Source organism: Crocodylus siamensis, chromosome 1 (genome assembly GCF_052110815.1).
Source record: "Crocodylus siamensis isolate JL-2025a chromosome 1, ASM5211081v1, whole genome shotgun sequence".
NCBI lineage: Eukaryota > Metazoa > Chordata > Crocodylia > Crocodylidae > Crocodylus > Crocodylus siamensis.
Genome location: NC_143395.1, coordinates 207,113,983 through 207,135,488, shown reverse-complemented (window position 1 = coordinate 207,135,488; position 21,506 = coordinate 207,113,983).

Below are 21,506 nucleotides of genomic sequence, written 5' to 3'. Positions count from 1 at the left end.
ACAAGGGATCTATCAGCAGCAAGGCCTGCCCCAGCTGCACCCCAATGCAGGCTTTCTCCCTGCACACCCCAGCTGGACCTGACCACCCATAGTAACTCAGACCACAGAGCTTCAGAGACATGTGGCATCACCAGCCCAACTTCCCAGGAGGACTCCAATCAGCTGAGAGTTCCCGGGCTTCCACAGAGGCTGGCTGGTAGGCTATCTGGATGGAGGACGTCTACCAGGCTGCAACCTTCCAGACTTTTGAAGCTTCAGTTAACAAGCTGACTGAGGAGATCTTGGAAGCTGCCTGACCCAAGCAACCCCAAGGGAGCAGCAGCCTGGCAGCCAGATCAGCACTGCCTCAGAACCAGCTCAGAAGAAGACTTCAGAGCCAGTGGTATGACCCAGCAGCAGCATCCAGGAGATGGGGTGGTTAGACCAATACAAAGTGATGTGAGAAATTCTGGAAGAACCCACAGCATGATCCTCCATGAGGCACTTTGCCTACTTCAGTGGCATTTTCAAGCTCCAGGTGGAAGCTGTCACCCTGTGTCCTGTAACAATTGGACCCCTGACACCCATCAGTCCATTGAGGGGCTTGAAGTGAATGTCATACTGAAGGAAGTAGAGGCCTGCCTTAGTAGGACAAGGGACACTGCATCCAGCAAAGATGGCATCAGGTACAGCCTGCTGAAAAAATGAGGTCCAGGCTGTCTCATCCTGATGCTGATCTCCAACTGGTGCAGGGTGTTCCACTGCATGCCCAATTCCTGGAAGAAGGCAGTGATGGTCCTGATCTGCTAGAAGAGTGAGATGGACATCCCAAGCATCTGGAAGCCCATTGCCCTATGCTCCGTCATGTATAAGCTGTATGCTAGATGCATGGCAGTCCAGATCACTGACTGGGCAGTGAATACAAAGGCCATCAGCCTGAGCCAGAAGGACTTCTTCTCCAGTGAAGTGTGCTACAAGCACAACTTTGCACTCCAGATGGCTCTGGACAATTTCTGGAGGATGAGAAAACAGCGTGCAGTGGCATGGTCAGACATCTAGAATGCTTTCAGCTCCATGCCCCACCACCAAATCTTCAACACGCTCTGGGAACTCAGGATTCTAGACAGGACCATCAACCTTATCCAGGAGCTCTGACAGCTACACCATCACCATCTGGTTTTCAAAGGGTGAGACGCATGACATCCCAATCCATGCTGGAGTCATGCAGGGCTTTCCACTCAGCCCCAATAAGTTTAATGTAGCCATAGAACTGCTCCTCAGTGCAATGATGGAAGGCCCTGGAGGGCTCAGGCTCTACAGATAGAAACTGAGCATCGTGGCCTACACCGACAACATCATCCTCCTTGCCAGTGACCCCCAAGAACCTGCAGAAGATGCTGGACGTCAGCTCTGAGGAGGTAGAATGGATGAGACTCTGCTTCAATGCTTCCAGTTTCCATTGAAGACTTCCAATTCAATTCAGAGAGGTTAATGGGTCTCCTGATTCAATTTGGATTCAAAGATTCGGCCACCAAATCAGGCTGAATCTCCTCTGACTTTAATCAGCAACCAAAGCTTTGCACAACCCTATTAAAAAGCACAGCTATGAATCATGGTGTATATGTAAGAAGTCTAGTCAGGTGCCTGAGGCCAAGTTTACAGCACGCTGCTACCGTCTTTCTCACTTGGCTTCCATCCTCTGTATCAAAGCCATTTCATGTTGAGCTGCACGCAGTGCCAGATGTTCCCTCTTGATTGGATGGGATTCTGTGCACTCCTTCCTGCTTTCTACATAGATGTTGAATGACTTAATATAATATAATATTTGCACATGTTGTGCCTTGATGGTTGTAACTTCTGCCAGAGAACAACAGATAAGTGTTGTTCCTGACTACCTAACACCTCAGTAAGGATCTGTTTCTGTTAGGGTGATGTTCCTTAGCCTTTTTTCAGCCAAGGAATACCAACAAGATAGTGGGTGGGGTTAGGTTTTTGAGGTGCCCTATGATCACCTTATCCTGGAGTTTGCAACATTATGGGGTATTATAAGAGCCCCATCACATTGCCACCAGGCCCTCCAGTTGGATGTGCAACTTATGGTCATACTCAGGAACAAGTCAACCAATAAATCAATCTCATAGTGTACCTGGAGCATTCAGTTCAATTTATTCACACATACAGAGACCTAGATTAGAATATATATACATGCTTCCCTCACTTTGTGGGTTCTGTATGGGCAAATTTACTCTTATGTGATGACCCTTTTTTGTACCAAAAATTAATTATATGCGGGGTAAATTCACTCTTACGTGATTGGTGTGGTGGAAGCCCACAGTCAGCTGTTTTGTGTGGTGCATTGTGGGAGTGATGCACACCGAAATATAGTCTCCTGTGTGGATGTTTCAGTTCTTGAAGCCTCACTCAGCTACACCCAGCCCCACCCCACTGTTGCTGAAGGGTGATGAGAGCCCCATGCCTACTGATTCTCCTATGGATGTTACCCTGCCTGTACCTCCTACCAGTGATGTGAAGCCTGACACTGAAGACCCTTCACCACCCTCTCTTCACACCAGCTAAACATTCACCACCACCCTGTGCTTGTGTGTACTGTCTGCTCTTGGTGAGTACCAAAATTGTCTTGTAAAAGTGATAGAAATGGGTATGGGGGGGTCAATACAGTTGGGGTCTTGAAATGTATTTCTATTTTTTACATTCTAAAGTGGATTCCCTTTATGTAAATTGCAGTTATGTGCCATTTTCCAGGAATGCATAAAATATAGCTTTATGGATATTTCTTGGACTTCACCCAACCTTAGGGACGGGGGGGTTTGTTTTGTTTTAAGAAAATGTCAAATTCCTTCAAATTACCCAGGATTCATTTTCTTTAGGATAATTATTATTAGCTTGGTAATAGTAGTAGTATGGATCAAACCTGAAAACAAAGTAAAGTTGCAGGGGGCAAGGGAACATAAATGCAGGTGTGAGGGAACCAGGGGGTGAGAGGCAGCCAGTTCATTCCAGAATTATCACAAGAGTTTAACTTGAAATAGGTTTAAGATTATGACTTCAACCTCCCTGAAACCACAATTTGAACCAATTGTAAAGCAACCAACAGGTAAAAATCTCTGGCACAGCACTGCTAATAATGTAGCAGACCTTTAGCAAAAGCGGAAGAAGCCCTTTTAACCTCTTTGTGAAATCTTTTCTGTAGCCTCAGGTTCTTTTCTTTAATGTATTTTATTTTTATGGCTGTTGCAAACACAAGAAGCAGGCACCTGCAAGTAGCCGATTACATAAATCAACAAGGGGAAAAAGCAGATGCAACTAGATTTTTATTTGGCTTTAACAGAACACTGGGGAGAAACAGAAGAGGAATTGATTGACAAGGGCTTCAACAGAAACCTATCAGTTCATAATCAGTTCTTGAAAGAGTGCTTGTAAATGTACAAAAAGCTTGTGGTCCTTTCTAAAACTTGGATTCTTTGCCCAAAATCTTCCTTTTTTATTGTTTCCTATTCTTCTATGTTGATGTCTAACAATGGAACAAAGCACCACTGACCTGCACTGATGCTCTGCATGTCCCTCTAGGACATGTTGGCAACCATGTTGGCAGATGTTGGCAACCGGCAGCATGCAAAATGCAAAAAAGGTAAAGAGGTAATAAGGATAAATCATTCACACACATAAAAACTGTTGTGTTCTGTCACAAGCCAATTTTGCATTCTATTCCATGAGGTTTTGGTTCACTGCATAAATAGGAGACTGAGAAGAGACAGCAAGGTACTGCAGAAAGAATGTTGATGACTGAGTAAATCACTTTCTTGCCTTGGAGGTACAGAGGCACTATATTCCTGAAGACATCACCTCCCAGGAGGTACAGAGGCACTATATTCCTGAAGACATCACCTCCCAGGTGACACACAAAACAAACATTCTGACTAGATCCAGTCAAATAATATTCACAGCTACTTTGTTCAACGATTCTTTTTACATGTGGTGGAGTGAAAAAAATTGTGTGTCATTAATTGTTTGGACTGGAACTATTCAAGTAATGGGAACAACTCCAGGCTATTAAAAAAGGCCATAAAATCAGCTGTACAGAGAAAAATGTCATACCCATGACTGACTCAGATTTCTGCTCTGGCTATGTCATTCTGTTGCCCAGCTTTCATTACGTAGATTCAATGTGGGTGGAGAGTCTTAACTTTGTTCTAAGTGTGGGACAGAAAAGTCATGCTCTGTAAAGTAGCTACCAGGGTCTTTCACTGTAGCAATGTACAAATGGGCAAACCTCAGGCTGCCCCAGGGGGGCAGGCTTAGGCTGGCAGTGGTTTCCAGGACGGCAGGTCCAGGCTGGCAGGGATTTCTGTGGGAGACAGGCTCAACCTGGCTGAGGACATTGTCCTGGGAGCCTGTGGCGAGTATGCCATGAATGCTCCCCACCCTCCTCTCAGGCAGTGGTGGACAGGTCATTGTGCATGCAAGATGCTTGTGGACCACTTCCTCCCCTACCCTCACAGTAGGGTGCCTGGGTGGATGCTCATGAATCCCAGGCCCACAGCTCACTCCCAAGACCACACACACTCTGGATAATTTCCAGTCAACTATCTTTATTTCCTTCCATCACTCCCACCCACTTTTTCTCCCTAGCAACAGCACCCCCTGAACTCCAATGCCCACCACCAGAAAAACCCACCCTCTTCCCTGTGTAACCATTTACAAGAGTGTGATTGATGCAGTGTCAGTGGGAAACAGTGGACTGGAAGCACCTATGGCATACAGTCTGGGGAGAGGTGCTCAGCATCCTGGCGTCTTGTGGAACCATTGTGGGTACAGACACTGCAATGAGGCCAGTGGCCTGAGGACTTGGCCGGGGTGAGGGCACGTGCTGTCCATCCTTTCCTCCTCCATGGGGCCAGGCCCAGTGGTGGCCATCTCTTACTTAGGGGGTATATGGGGGGGCAGATGAGAGGTAGGTGGCAACCCAGGCAGGCAGCCTGGCTGCCAGGGGAGCTGGCTCTGGAGCAGAGGCAGGGTGCCCTGGCTGCTTCAGGTACCACTGGACCTTCTTCCAGGACCACCAGGGGGCTTGTCTTAGGGCCACAGTGCCTGCCAGATGTCAGGCAGGGATGGAGCCAAGGCTGGGGCCAGAGCTGGGGTTGGGGACAGGGCCAATGGCTGGGTAGTGAGTGGCTGCCAGGTGGCAGGTGGGACCACAGCCAGGGGCTGGGCAGTGGGCACCATGAAGGTAACCACCAGGGCTAGGATTGTGTCCAGCATCTGGTGGTCTTTCTCATAGCCTCCTTTGCCTGAACCACCATGACAGCCTACTTATCCTACACCTCCAGCATCCTCCCAAGAAGAGCAATGTGCCTCTCCTCGAGGGTGAGGAGCCTGTTCTGGAAGGCACAGTCTTTCTAGTCCTTCTCCTGCACAACATCCTGAATGTGCCAGGGCCATGAGACCACCAGCTGCTCCTCTGCCACAGTGATCAGCTGCTCCAGTAGGAGGATGCAGTCTAAAGTGAACTGCCAGTAGAAGTGTTGCATGTAGAGGGCACCAGCTGATGGTGGCAGTGCCCATGAGGCACATCCCTGGTGGTGGTAGGTGCCTCTCCCCAGCATGCAGCTGTTGGACCTGCAAAGCAAGGACAAAGAGGCTCTTTGTAAGAATGTGCAACATTTCAGAGAGAGCGTACACTATAACAAGAGGCTGTGAGCTATCCAGCCTCAGATCAGGGGTCATGCATGCACAGGTGCCTAAGGACTATGGTAAGTTGGCTGGGTAGGCCCTGCCACAGGCAGCTGCCAGCTAAGCCCTCCATCCCTGCACTCTCCATGAGGGCATTCAGCCCACTTGGTGCTTGCTACAGGCAACCTGCCTTCCTGATCATCTACTCAGGCCAGGCCAGGGCTGGCTCCTGGCAGAAGCTGCCATGGCTGCTGTGGACCAACTCCCCTGCTTCTCCTCTTGCAGGCAAGGCAGTTTGTTCCTGTGGCTCCTGGTGATGCTCCCACCTCCCTCTGGCAGTCCTCTGGAGAGGCAGCCTGGGCCAGGGCCCCTGCTATGTGTGGCTTGCTGAGCATTCCCCAGGCATGCCATGATGAGCTGTTTGAACACACCAAATGGTGCCTGACACACTATGTCCTGCTGCTGCTGATTGCCATGATGCCCTGGGCACACCTAAGACCCTTGGCATGAAAATCACTTCAGACTAGACACAAAGAAAAATTTCTTTAAGTCAAGTGCCAAGGGTTTGGAACAGGACCCAGTGGTGGTACAGTCACCCACCCTGGTGATCTTCAAAAAGTGTCTTGAAACCCACCTTGCTGGGGTCATCCAACCCCAGCAGTCTTTCCTGTCCAAGTGCAGGGGGGCTGGACCTGATGATCTGTAAGATCACTTCCAGCAACTATGGAACTATGAAAAGTCCAGAACTTAAGGTGGAGGTGACACTGCATTGAACGTGGGGAGCTGTTCCCTCAGGTCTTCAAAAATGCCCCTCTTGGTAATTTGATGCCTCTTGTTCATTATCTTATCTAGCAAAGATGCATTCTGATCTATTCTGGTTATGGCCCTGCCATGTACCCCCTGCCCTCATTTAGTTTTTCTGGCATGCTGGCACTCTTATCCACCCCATGGGGGGCAAGGAGGAATCTTGTCATTTAACCTTCAGGCTGCTGACAGCTGACATTCAAGAGAGAACCTCAGAGTACTGGCCAGTAGGTGAGCTTTAGACCTGTGTGAATAGGGAACTGTTTGATTCTGATTCAGCTGATTTGGATGCCAGCAAGTCGATTCAGAGATTCAGATCACTTTTCCAATTCAATTCCTCCAAATCAGCTTCAGAAGATTCAGTGCCAATTCGGAGAGATTCTGAGATTTGGCCATACAGTATAATGGGGAATTAATGAAATATCTATAACAGGGGCAGGCAACACTTTTTGGCCAGAGTGCCAAAAAACACCACAATGCCTACCTTGCCAGCATACCAGAAAAACAAAATGAGGGCAGGGGGTATCCCCTGCACCCCAGCCCTGCTGCCCCTTGCCCCTCAGCCAAAGCCCCTGCCACCCCAGCCCAGGCTCTGTGGCTGTCAGCAGCTACAGAAGACTGTCAGCTGTCAGCAGACTCTGGATAGCTACCGGAGCCTGGGCTGTTCCCAGCAGGGTTTGCAGTGTCCCAGCTGCCTGCTGGGAGTGGCCTAGGCTCCTGGCTGGCAGCAGCTACCCAGAATCAGGGCTGGCTGCAGCCAGGAGGCTGCAAACAGCTGTGCTGGGCTCTGGAGCCCTGGCATCAGCTCTGTACAGGTGCATGCATGCACCTTGGAGTGGGCAGTGGGGGAGATGCCTGAGGCAGCACAACCCCATCTCTTCCCCACTCCTGGCACAGAGCTGGTGACTGGGTTCCGGAGCCTGGCACAGCTGTCTGTAGCCAGCCTGGGCTCTGGGCAGCTGCAGCAAGCAGACTGCAAACAGGTGTGCTGGGCTCCACAGCTCTGGTATCAGCTCCATGTGTGTGCAGTCCCAGCTCTGGGTAGCTGCTGCCAGCCGGGAGCCTGGGCTGCTCCCAGCAGGCAGCTGGGATGCTGCAAGCCCTGCTGGGAACAGCCTGGGCTCTGGCAGCAGCTACCCAGAGCTGGGGCTGGCCATGGTGTGCTGAGCAAAATGGCCTCATGTGCCATGCTCGGCAAAAGTGCCGAGGGTTGCTGACCCCTGATCTATAGTGTTGTCATTTTATGGCTGATTCAGATGAAATTTGCAACAGTGCATCTGCTGAGGACATAAAGCCTGAAAAGTTTCAAAGCAATAGGTGCAGGGTTTTCTGCACCTCAAACTGTTGACAAGCAAAACTCGTGATATAAGTGATACTGTGCATGTGTTAAGGCACAGCAGGGTGAAAACTGCTGACCTGCCAGGCTCTGCTGTGGCCACAAAGCCTGCCAGCTATCAAGGAGATAGGTGCAGGGAGAGTCTGTGTTCTGGGGCCCTGCACCTCTGACTGCTAATGGGCAAAACTCATGACATGCGTGTTTGTGTGACTGCATCTGCCTTAGGGTGCAGGGCGATGAAAAAAACTACTGCAGGCCTCCCAGGCCCTGCTGCAGCCACAAAGCCTGCCAGATGTCAAGGAGATGGGTGCAGGGGGGTTCTGGGTCCCTGAACCTCTGGCCACAGGCAGGCAAAACTCATGACATGGGTGGGTGACACTGTCTGTGTGTGTGTGTTCAGGTGCACCCTTCCTGTTACTGGGGTCTCTGCACAACATGGCAGTGTGCCCCAGTGAGGTCTCCTCCTCCCCTACAGCTTCATCTCAGTCCACCACTTTAAACAGCAGCAGGTAAAATAACTTAGGTGACTCAGCACCAGTACCACCAGCAGCAGCATCTCAGGTAGCCCAGCTGAACTGCCAGGTCCTTCTTTCCTATCAAGTAGGAGCACCCAATGCATGTCTGTTAGGTGTGCCCTCACTATGTGACTGTTTGTGTGTGTGTGTGTGTGTGTGTGTGTGTATTTGTGTTCAGGTGTGCCCTTCCTGGTGCTGGGGGCACTGCACAACATGGCAGTGTGCCCCAGTGAGGTCTCCTCCTCCCCTACAGCTTCAGTCTGGTCCACCACTTTAAATGGCAGGAGGTAAGACAATCTGGTGTCTTTTTAGTAGGGCAACTGTATAAGTAGAAAAATGTATTATAGCAAGTTTTTGGATTGAAAAACCCTTTGTCAGGCTAAGGAAGCACCTGCAGTTGGTGTGTCTCCTTTTCCTGGATGTAAGGAACAGTAAAGAAGCCAGGAAAGCCAGTCAGTGAAAATAGAAATGGAGGCATCGGGGGGAGGGACAGGCTGGGGTGGGAGGGAGGGGGATGTAGCTGTGCAGGTAAAATTGCATGGGTACATGGGGAGTCAGCTGTCCGGCAGGTTGCAGTATGTCACAATTCCACTGTGTATATTGAGTCCATGAGCTTCTGCACCTACTACCTAGGAGGCTGATGAAGTGCGGTTCATAGGCCTGTCTCTGAAAAGTGTTTTCTAAATTCAAACAAGCGCCTAACCTCATCACCAGAACTGAAGCCAACTTTCTACAGCTCAAAACACAAAACATGCCAACTATTTCCAGTATACCCACAGACTGTGCACCAGAATCTATCAAAGACACCAATACCCAACTACCTGTGGTGGCACATTCCTCACTAAAAAAACACTGCCTCCATTTTCTCAGGCCTGATCTTGAGAGGGAACAATTTATAAACCACTTTTCACAGCCAGGCCTATGAACTTCACTTCATCAGCCTCCTAGGTACAGAAACTCATGGACTCAATATAGATGAGAAAGTGGAATTCTGACACATTGGAACCTTCCGGATATCTGACTCCCAGGTACCTCTTCACTTTTACCTGCGCTGCTGCATCCCGGCTCCCCCTCTCCACCCCAGGCTGTCATTCACCCCCTGAAACCTCCATTTCCATTTTCATTGACTGGCTTTCTTGCCTGTATTATATGCCAGGCCAGCCTCTAGCTTCCTTACTATTCCTTCCATCCAGGACCCGGAGAGACACCAACTGCAGATGCTTTCTCAGCCTGACAAAAGCTTTTTCAATGCAAAAGCTGGCATCCCAGGCAGCTAAGCTGAGCTCACCTGGAGCCTCACAACTGCACTGCAACCAGAAAGCCTCAGGCCTGTGAGAGATGTGACAGGTCTGAGCTTTCCCCAGCCAGGAATGCATGTGTTAACTAGATATTATGGCACCACCCACCTGCCTTTCACCAGGGGATTGTTGGTCCTAGCATTTAGGGGGCTGCTGTACCACCAGCAGTCCCACCAGGCCTCCCTACCCTGGCAGAGTGCAGTTTTAGTGGTCATGCCCAGGACCTGAGGCCTCCTCCTTCCCCATAGCCCCAGCCCATACTTCCAAGTTCGTTCTAGCAGGGGAGTGAACTCAGCAGGGACATGTTCTTGCCTGATGGCTGGTGATGCAGTGAGTGCCCCCTCCAGTGGAGAGCAGGGTATTAATTGGTTTTTAAAAAAATGAAAAAGGGAAAAAGGTACAGATGGAGTGAGGAGGGTGGCAGTCAATCCATCTCCAGGTGGAGCTTGGGGAACCCCAGCAGTGGGAGGTTCACTTTCAAGAACAACAGCTACTCTACCAAACCAGGATCCAAGCAGGTGCGGTGGAGTGTCAGGACATCCCCAGCAATGTTGAACACCCTCTCACTTGGAACACTGGTTGGTGGACAGGACAGGTGTTTCCAGGCAGTTGCGGCCAGATCCTGTCACAACTGGCTGTGGCTTGCCCAGTAGGCCAAGGGGTTGCAGTCCAGGGGCTCCACATCCTCAGCAAGATAGGTAGCCACCCTAGCCTCAGTGATACCTGACCAAGGCTGCAGTCTGGTGCATTTAGACCCCAGCATTGCAGCCATGCCCTTGGCCCACATTGGCAGTGGCTGGCATGGAGGAGACTGGCTGGTGCTGGTGCTGGGAGTGCTGGAATGGGAAAGTGGATTTCCCTCTTCCACATCCCCTTGCCTCTGCTCTTCTGCCTCCCTGATTTTGTTGACCAGCACCTACATCCAGTGATCAATGGCTTTTGTGCTGCCAGTGCACATGTTCCCCTTCACCCTCAGGTCACACATGTCCATCAGCATGTGGACTGTACTGGACTGCAAGGGATCCAGGCATCTCCTGATGCCCTCCTTCAGCTGCCTAACCAGTGTCTGCACATCTGGTGACAGCATCGTGCCCCCGCCAAGAACATTGATCACCTGGAACTTCGCTATTTGGTTCTCCAGTTCCCTGACTACGGGGATCACCTGGCTAAGTAGGGCATTGCTGCACTGAGGGTCTCAGTGGCCTCAAGGAAGGGTTTGAGGGTCACCAAGATCCTGGAGATGGTACTCCTCTCAGCTCTGTTCAGAGGGCCACTGATCCCACTCTCCCCAAGCAAGGCCATCTCATGGATGGCCTTCTGTTGCTCCACCAACTTGTTGAGCATCAGGTATGTGGAGTTCCACAGAGTCTCCACATCCTGAATGATTTTGTGCTGTAGGATGCTCATCTCTGCTTGTATCTCCTACAGAATTTTGTCCCCCTTGATGCTGTGGTGGAAGTAGCCTGCCACCTTCCTGCATTTTGAAATTAGCTGGCTCATAGTGGAAGTTGTGGCAGCACCATCACTAGCAGCCCTGTTCCCCTCCAAGTCATCTCTGACTATGAGGTGGAACCTGTGTGCCATACAGTAGATGCCAGCAAAGTTGGCATCACAGATGGCCTCGACCATATTGGCCCCAATGTCAGTGACCATGAACCTATGGGAGAGCTTGGCCTGCTGAACAAGCCAGCTCTGTACCATGCGGTTCATGGCCACCATGATTTCCCTTGCCACATGGGACTCATCTGAATCTTTTTCAAATTGATTTGGAGGCTCTGAATTGATTAGGAAAGTTTTAAGCTTCTAGTAATTCGATTTGGATTCAGAGATTTGTCCTCTGAATTGGGCTGAATCTTCTCTGAATCAAATCACAAACCAAAGCTTTGAACAGCCCTACTGGCCGACATACCTTGACACTGGGATTGGTACACAAGGTTCCCTCTAAGGTGTGCACATGTGCAGCCGCACACAAGTAAAAGCCTTGCCGTGTACAAACTTTTTAAGGATGTGCACCCACTGGGAGAGGAGCTGCGCTGCAGCATGGGACACTTACTAAAGGTAAGATCCTCCCCAAGGCAAGGCAGGGGTGGAGGTGGGGACAGGGACAGAGACGGGGATGGGGGTGGGGACCGGGGATGGGGCCTGGCATGGGCTCTGCTGGCTCTGGGGAACTGCTCCAGAGAGCAAGGAGGTACATGGCATCAGGGCTGGAGTGTGGAGCAGTTCCCCAGAGCCAGTGGAGCCCATGCCAGCCCCCAGTCCCCGCCTCCATCCCTGCCTTGCTTCACCTCAGGGAGGAGCTGCTGCCTGCCCCGAGTGAGGCTCTGCCAGCTCTGGGGAACTGCTCCCTGGGCTCTGCCAACTCTGGGGAAGTGCTCCACTCCCCAGCTCTGATGCCACATGCCTCCTCCCTCCCCAAGGTGATGCAGGGGAGCGGACCTGTTCCCCGGAGCCAGTGGAGCCCATGCCAGCCCCAAGGCCCCAGGGCTTCAGGCCCTAGCCCCCAGGCCCCAGGCCCCACCCCCCACTGCCTGTCTCAGGTGAGGAGCAAGGAGCTTACCTTTGGTAAGTGTCCCATGCTGCACTGAAAGGGGGAGGGGGGACTGAAGAAGCGTGCTCACAGACCAAAGCAGCGCACTCACGGACTGCTACTCCTTAGAGGGAACACTGCTGGTAGCTTTAGAATTGTTTACATCATTCTTATCTGCTATTACTCTGTCTCAATAAAAAGTGGTTATTATTGAATGGAGAGGTTGTGGTCAGTCTGAGGGGTTGGGTCCACCTGGAACAAGGTATCTGGGTCATAAACAGGGATCCAGATTTTCTGGTTCCCACAGAAAAATGGAGTAAAACATGGATTTATTGGAGGCAAATGCAAATTTCTCATTTTAACAGAGAAGCCCACAGTTTTGCAATGAGCTCCCTGCAGGCTGGCAGAGTTGCAGTAGCTGCCGCCTTTTGCCAGGGGCAGGGAGCTGCAGATCCTGGTCTCTGGGGTCATCTCTAGCAGAGCTGATGGAGCAGGAGCTGTGGGTGGGTGGGTGACATAGGTGACACTGTGTGTGTGTTAAGGCACAGGGAGGTGAAAACTGCAGGGGGAGTCTAGGTTCTGGGGCCCTGCACCTCTGGCCGCAGGCAGGCAAAATTTGAACATCTGACTCCCCAAATACCTCTACACTTTTACCTGCGCTGCCACATCCTCGTCCCCCCGCCCCCTCCCCGCAGCCTGACCCTCACCCCCTGACACCTCCATTTCCATTTTCACTGACTGGATTTCTTGCCTGTATTGTATGCCAGGCCAGCCTCTGGCTTCTTTACTATTTCTTCCATCCAGGACCAGGAGACACACCAACTGCACGTACTTCCTCAGCCTAACAAAGGGTTTTTCAACCCAAAAGCTTCCTAAGATACATTTTTCTAACTATTTCAGTTTTTTCATAATAAACATATGAACATAAAAACACAAGATGAGCCATCACACACTACAAGTAACATATATCCAACACAACATCTTTACTTCTTCCTGTCGATTCCTTTATAAAAAGAAAGGCTCTATGACAGCTCCCTCTGGGTACCTTTGATGCTGTTGGTGCTATTGGTGTTGAGCCAGCTAAGTTATTTTGACCTGCTGTTGTTTACAGTGGTGGACCTGGCTGAAGCTGTAAGGGAGGAGGAGGCCTCATGGGGGCACACTGTCATCTCATGCAGAGGCCCCAGAACCAGGAGGGGCACACCTGAGCAAACACACAGTCCCACAAGCACCTATGTCACGAGTTTTGCCTGCTTGTGGCCAGAGGTGCAGGGCCCCTGAACCCAGACTCCCCCTGCACCTATCTCCTTTACATCTGGTAGGCATTGTCAGTGCAGCAGGGGCTACTACCCCTGCAGTTTTCACCCCCCTGTGCCTTAACACATACACAGTGTTACCTGTGTCTTGAGTTTTGCTTGTCAGCAGTTTGAGGTACAGTTTCCCAGAAACTCCTGTACCTATGTCCTTGAAACTTTGCAAGATCTGTGGCCCATGCAAGTGCTACCAAGCTTGAAGTTTTCACCCTGCTGTGGCTTAACGCACACACGTGACCTGAGTTTTGCATTCAGGTTTTGAGGTGCAGTTTCCCAGAAACCCCTGCACCTATCACCTTGAAAGTTGGCAGAAGTCATGCCCTCAGCAGCTGCTACCACCTTTGTAAGTTTAATCTGAATTAGCCAAAAAATAACAAAGTTATAGATATTTCATTGATTCCCCATTATACCCTATGGACAAATCTCCAAATCACTGAATCTTTTCTGAATCGAGGAGTTTTAGTTTGATGCATCCAAAGTTATTTAAGGTACATTACACCACCAAATTTTCTACAGTGGCTGGAATTAATGCACAATATGCCACCAAGGTGTGCAAACACTAACACCATTAAAGCGGTGCAAAAGCATTTAGCCCTCTTTAAAGTGTTATGTGAACACACCTCTCATTTCGTCTATACACGGCCTAAAGAACCAAGATAAAGCCCACAACAGTCCAGAAAGGAAATTTTTGTCTATTCAGCCTGGTGTTATCTAACTGGAGCATGTTGTAGTGATCATGGATGGCAAATTCTGCAGGAACAAGAGACCTAGACCAGAAACAACTGAAGAGGAGAATGCTACCCCTATGCCTGCCTTTAAAAGCAGGATGGATACTAAGCATAGACTCATGAAGACAAACAATGATGATGAGCAGCTGCAAAGTGCATTCCTACCACTGATTCAATGCAATAATGGTTGCTTGCAAGAGTTGTTGAGGATTTCTGCTACTCTATAGTTGTCCTCTGTAGTTGCTCTCCTTACTGCGAATAAGACAGTTCTGCTTTCTGGGTAGTTTACCTCAAACGTGAAAGGCCTTTTCATCTGCTGGTAGCTAAAAGCTGTGGGGCAGGTCTGAGAATGAGGATCATAAAATGTGAGAGCTTTTATATGTGTGCTTTGCTGCTGTTGTACTCTGGGAGGCATTTTATTTGTTTGCCTGTTTATTGTTTCACCTTAAAAGTGATCTAATCTAAAAAATCTGTGTTGGCTTTTTGGTGCACACAGAGCATTTTGGTAAGATCAAATTAATTCTGTTTATATAAAATGATGTTTGTATGGCTTCATTGCTTGCATTTCAGGAAGGGAAAATGATAAGTGGTTTTAGATAAGTGTTTTCTTCCTTGCTTCCCTTTTTAGGAAAAATAAAACTAGTTCCAAATCCGTTCTGTGTTGTGAGAGGTGGATCCATCTTCATGATTATATCTTCTTTTTCATGTTTCCTCTAAGAACCTGAGACTATAAGGCCACATGTACCTTCGTGATTATATCTTCTGTTTCATAGATTCATAGATTGTAGGGTCCAAAGGGACCTCAGTAGGTCAGTGAGTCCAATCTCCTGCCCTGGGCAGGAAAGAATGCTGGGGTCAGATTACCCCAGCTAGATGCATGTCCAGTCTCCTCTTGAAGACCCCCAAGGTAGGGGAGAGCACCACCTCCCCTGGAAGCCCATTCCAGATTCTGGCAACCCTTACTGTGAAGAAGTTCTTTCTGATGTCTAACCTAAATCTGCTCTCCATCATTTAGTGGCCATTGTTCCTAGTTATGCCAGGGGGTGCCCTGGTAAATAGATCATCTCCTATTCCCTGATGCCCTCCCTGATGAATTTATAGGCAGCCACAAGACCACCTCTCAGCCTTCTCTTGTAAAGGCTGAAGAGATCTAGATCCCTCAGTCTCTCCTCGTAGGGCCTTGCCTGCAGGCCTCTGACCATATGAGTGGCCCTTCTCTGAATTCTCTTGAGATTCTCTGCATCCCTCTTGAAGTGTGGTGTCCAAAACTGGATGCAAGACTCCAACTGGGGTTTGACCAGTGCTGCATAATGGGGAAGCATCACCTCCCTGGACCTGTTCTTCATGCATCTGCTAAGGCATGATAAAGTGCAGTTAATTTAGTTGATCACTTTGTCAAATTGATGACTCATGTTCGTCTTGGAGTCTCCAAGATCACTTTCCTCTCCTATGCTGCTGATAAGGTCATCCCCTAGCCTGTAAGTGTGGTCATGGTTCTTTTTGCCCAGGGGTAGCACTTTGCACTTGTCTTTGTTGAACGGCATCCTATTTCGTTCTGCCCATTTTTCCAACCTGTCTAGGTCCACCTGAATCCATTCCCTATCCTCTGGTGTGTTCAACTTTGTCCCACAATTTGGTATCATCTGTGAACATGGACAGGGTGCTCTCTACACCCTCATCCAAGTTACTGATAAAGACATTAAATAGCACCTGTTGAAAGACCAGGCCATATGGGACTCCACTGCTCACATCTTTCCTGGTTCGTCCCTCTTCTTCTTGAAAATAGGGACCACTTCGGCCCTTTTCCAGTCCTCTGGGACCTGACCGGAGAACCATGAGTGCTCAAACAGCCATGCCAGCGGCTCTGCTACAACTCTGGTCAATTCCTTCTGCACACTTGGATGAAGTTTATTCGGACCTGGTGATTTGAACACATCCAGGCCCTCCAAGTACCCCTTAACTAAGTCTGTGCTAACAGTTGGTGCATTGGTGTCCCTCCTGTGTCTATGATCCAATTGGGAGATTTGTCTTGGTCTGTGTCTAGGAACACAGATGCAAAGTACTCATTGAAGAGCTCGGCTTTGTCCCCCCTCTGCCACCAGTTGCCCTAAGTTGTCCTGTAGCGGTCCTATGCTATCCTGCACCTTCTTTGTGCTCCCTATATACTTGGAAAAGGATTTTTTGTTGTCCTTAATTTTTGCCACCAGCCTAAGTTCTAATCCTTCTTTGGCCTTCCAAACAGATTCCCTGCAAGTGCAAGCCAGGGAGGTATACTCCTCCTTGGTAGCTACCCCGTGTTTCCACAGCCTGTATATCTCTTTCTTTGCCATTAGGCTTTCCTGGACTTCCCTGGTCAGCCAAGGGAAGCTCCCTTCCTAGCTCCCTTGCTCCCTTTTATGAGCAATGGGATTGTCTCCTTCTGTGCCCATAGGATTGCTTCCTTGAGAAACAACCACCCTTCCTGAACCCTCATTTTGACAATGCTCTTGACCTTTAACACCTACCCATCTCCCACAGCCAAGGGGCAAGCTGCCACAGGCCAAGTGGCCTCTGGGCTGCAGGGGGCCCCAGTGCTTATCTCCACGGTGGTGGTGACCCCCAGGGGCACCCAGGGAGGGTGCTAGTGGATGGGTGCTGCCCAGGAAGGAAGGTCTGGTACCCCCTGCAGTTTAGACACTGCCAGCATCTTGCCCCAAGGCAACAGGAGACATGGGCAGACTCCAAAGAAAAAAAAATAGAACAACCCTTGTCACTTTTTTTCCCTTCAGTGGAGCCTGCCTGCAGGAGCTGCTACCAGATCATGCAGCCCCTGAGCTGCAGTGTTGCCTGGTGCTTCCTACTGTGGTGGCAGCACCCTCAGTGGCTGCTCAGGCAGCACCCAGCCTGATCCAGTTGTGCACAGGGTACTGGAAGCCCAGGCATGCTTGGGGAAGCTCAGGCTTGGTGGGCTTCCAGTTCCCCTTGCACCATCCCCACTACCTTCCTGCTGCCTGGGACTGCCTTGAAGTGGGCTTGCCCCTGGGGCAGTACAGAAAAGTGGCAGGAGAGTGGCTGCATGTGCTGGTGGCTGCAGAAAGTGGTAAGGGGCTCTGGAAGCCTGCCAAGCCCAAGCTTCCCCAAGCACAACTGGGCTTCCAGCACCTCATGCACAGTCCCTGCTGCATTCTCCAGATGTATGAGCAACCCTTGCAAAGCCAGCAGACCAAGGCACTTAAGGGAGCCCACCCTTGCCCCAGCCCTGGCACAATCTGTGGGCAAGGCAAGAGCCCCCAAGGGGACACTCGCCTGCCTGTACACTAATGCCACGAGCCTGGGCAACAAGCAGGAGGAGCTCGTCCTCCTGCTCAGTGCAAAGAATTATGATGTCATTGGGATAACGGAGACCTGGTGGGACTCCACCCATGACTGGACCATGGGTATAGGGAGCTATACCCTGTACAGGAGGGATCGTGTTGACAAAAGGGGAGGGGGTGTAGCTCTCTATGTGAAGGAAAGCTACATGTCCCTGCAAGCTATGTTGGCGACCAGCATGGACAGCTAGAGACCCTCTGGGTAAAAATTCGTGGGGAATACGGCACAGGGGACACAACGGTGGGAGTCTACTACAGACCTCCCACTCAAAGTCCTGAGCCTGACCAGGAGCTCGCCCGGGAACTGACTGAGGCCACTTGCTCCAGGACCTTGGTTGTCATGGGTGACTTCAATTACCTGGACATCTTGTGGGAAGAACACTCAGCAAAATCCAAGTCGTCGCAAAGCTTTCTCTCATGCGTGGATGACCTCTACCTGACTCAAGAAGTCTGTGGGCCAACGAGAGGTAAAGCGCTGCTTGACCTGGTACTGGCTACGGGGGACGACCTAATCGGTGACCTAGTGATCGATGGGAAGCTGGGTGACAGTGACCACGAGCTGATCACCTTCACCATCCACCATAAAGCTGGCAAGTCAGTCAGCAACACAGAAGTCCTTGACTTCAGAAAAGCCGAACTGACAAGCTCAAGAGGCTTGTCGGTCAGGCCCTTAGGGACCGTGACCCCAGGGAGATGGGAGTTCAAGAAGAGCGGTTGCTTCCCAAGGAAGCGATCCTCAATGCACAAGCTAAATCTATTCCAACACGGAGGAAAGCCAGCAAGAAGGCACAGCAGCCCTCCTGGCTCTCCAGGGACCTAGCGGACCTCCTGCGGCTAAAAAGGAAAGCCTACAAAGGATGGAGGATGGGATTCACCTCCAAGGGGGATTATTCTGCACTGGTCCGGTCCTGCAGGGAGCAAACCAGGAAAGCCAAGGCTGAAACTGAACTCCAACTAGCTTCAAGCATCAAGGACAACAAAAAGTCCTTTTTCAGATATGTGGGGAGCCAGAGGAAAAGCAAGGGCAACTTTGGACCCCTGCTAAACCAGATGGGGCAACTGACAACTGACACTGAGGAAAAAGCCAACCTATTAAATAGGTACTTTGTGTCAGTCTTTCATCAGTCCCCTGGGACGCCCATGCCTGCTGTGGGACAGGGAGATCCGGGTGATGGGGATCCCCTACCCTCCATAAATGCTGACCTCGTGAAGGAACACCTTGAGAAGCTGGATACCTTCAAGTCAGCCGGCCCTGACAACCTGCACCCCAGGGTACTCAAGGAGCTGGCGAGCGTCATAGCCCAGCCCCTGGCACGGATCTTTGAAAACTGCTGGGGAAGATCTTAGAAAAGTTTATTAAGGAGGCCATCCTTGATGGACTGGCCCAGGCTAACATCCTAAGGGACAGCCAGCATGGGTTTGTTGCGGGTAGGTCTTGTTTGACCAATCTCATTTCCTTCTATGACCAGGTGACCTATCACCTGGACGAGGGAGAAGAGATTGATGTCATATATCTTGACTTCAAAAAAGCTTTTGATCTGGTATCCCACGATCACCTCTTGGCGAAACTGGCCAGTTGTGGCCTTGGCTCCACCACGATCCACTGGCTGGGAAATTGGCTCTGTGGTGGGACGCAGAGGGTTGTAATTGATGGCAGTCACTCATCGTGGTGCCCTGTGACCACTGGGGTCCCTCAGGGCTCTGTCCTGGGACCCATACTGTTTAACATCTTCATTAATGATGTGGACACTGGAGTCAGGAGTGGACTGGCCAGGCTCGCCGATGACACCAAACTTTGGGGCAAAGCATCCACGCCAGAAGATAGGCGGGTGATCCAGCCTGACCTGGACAAGCTCAGCAAATGGGCAGATGAGAACCTGATGGTGTTTAACACCAAAAAATGCAAGGTTCTCCACCTTGGGAGGAAAAACCTGCAGCATCCTTATAGGCTCGGCAGTGCTACATTGGATAGCACTACAGAAGAAAGAGACTTGGGGGTCATCATTGACCACAAGATGCACATGAGCGTCCAATGCAATGCTGCGGCTGATAAAGTGACCAAAACGCTGGCTTGCATCCATAGATGCTTCTCGAGCAAATCCCGGGACGTCATTCTCCCCTTGTACTTGGCCTTGGTGAGGCCTCAGCTGGAGTACTGCGTCCAGTTTTGGGCTCCACAATTCAAAAAGGATGTGGAGAAGCTTGAGAGAGTCCAGAGGAGAGCCACGCGCATGATCAGAGGTCAGGAAAACAGATCTTACGATGATAGGATGAGAGACATGGGACTCTTTAGCCTGGAAAAGCGTTGGCTCAGGGGTGATCTGATGACCACCTATAAGTTTCTCAGGGGTGACCACCAGGATCTGGGGGAACATTTGTTCACCAGAGCGCCCCAAGGGATGACTAGGTCGAACGGTCACAAACTCCCGCAAGACCGTTTCAGGCTGGACATAAGGAAGAATTTCTTTACTGTCCGAGCCCCCAAGGTCTGGAACAGTCTGCCAGCGGAGGTGGTTCAAGCACCTACATTGAACACCTTCAAGAGTAAATTGGATGCTTATCTTGCTGGGATCCTATGACCTCAGCTGACTTCCTGCCCTTTGGGCAGGGGGCTGGACTCGATGATCTCCCGAGGTCCCTTCCAGCCCTGATGTGTATGAAATCTATTAAATCTAAGGCTGCAGTTTGTTAAATAGCATACTAAAATACATTGGATGAGTTTTACTTTGCTATGTAACAACATTATTTAAAGCAAAAAATGTAGCCGTATGTGTACAGTGTGATTAAATTAAAATGAATACACTGCCGTAGGTGTAACAGTGACATCATTAAAATGGTTAAAAACGGCAATTAAGCCACTTTAAAGGCCAATTTCATTGTGTACAAGCACCCGAAGAAGTGCCATGGAATCAGACCATCTAGCCCAAGAACCTGTCTCTGATGGTGGCAGTAATAGAAACCTTAGAAGGGGAATATGTGAAGAGGATATGGCTAGAGTGATCCATCACACATCATACCATCTGTCACAGGTTTAGGGATGTCAAAGGATACATCCCTGACTGATCTATTTAATGTATTTTAATGGACCTGTCCTCCAGAAATCTGTCTGTTTTGAACCTGATTATAGTACCTGCCTCTACAATTTCCTGTGGCAAGTCCTACTCTCTGCAGAATACTACTGTTACTGTTCACCTGTCTCTTCCTCTGGTTTCTTTCTGATACAAAGTAACTGAAAGGCCATGCACATACAATCCTATTAGGTCAGTTTTATAGTTTATTTTCCAGGCTCTTTAAAGTCTCTGAATCTCTGTAAGATGCTGGTCTAGTCTGTGTGATGATCAGGGATCCTGGTTTTCTCTGTTTTAAAGTTGCTAATTCTCTTATTAAAAAAAAAAAAAAGATGGAAAATACCCCAAATCCACATTTTCCCATAACTAAAATAAAAACTGAAAAATGAAAACTAGTTTACAAACTAGTCATGGTGGACCAGTAGGTGTTGGGGGAGTCCCTGTTCCCCTGAGCACTACCAGGAATGACAAGAAATAATGGTCATAAGCTGGCAGAGGGTAGATTCAGACTAGATATCAGGAGACGCTACTTCACTATCAGGGCAGCTAGGATCTGGAACCAAGTTTCAAAAGAAGTGGTGCTGGCTCCTACCATGGGGGTCTTTAAGAGAGATTGGATGAAAATCTCGCTGGGGTTGTTTGACCCCAGTACTGGCAGGGAGTTGGGCTTGATGATCTGCTCAGGTCCCTTCTGACCCTACCTACTATGAAACTATGAAATTATGAAAATGAAATGCCACTATACTTATAGGTATCAGTTGAACCCAATGTTTTATTGATGTATTTACAATTTTAAAGCAATTTGGAAGCCTACCATTGTTTCAATCATTATAATAAAATATATTGTAGATACCTTTATATTTTGGCATTTGCTTTTGGGCTTTTTATCATGGA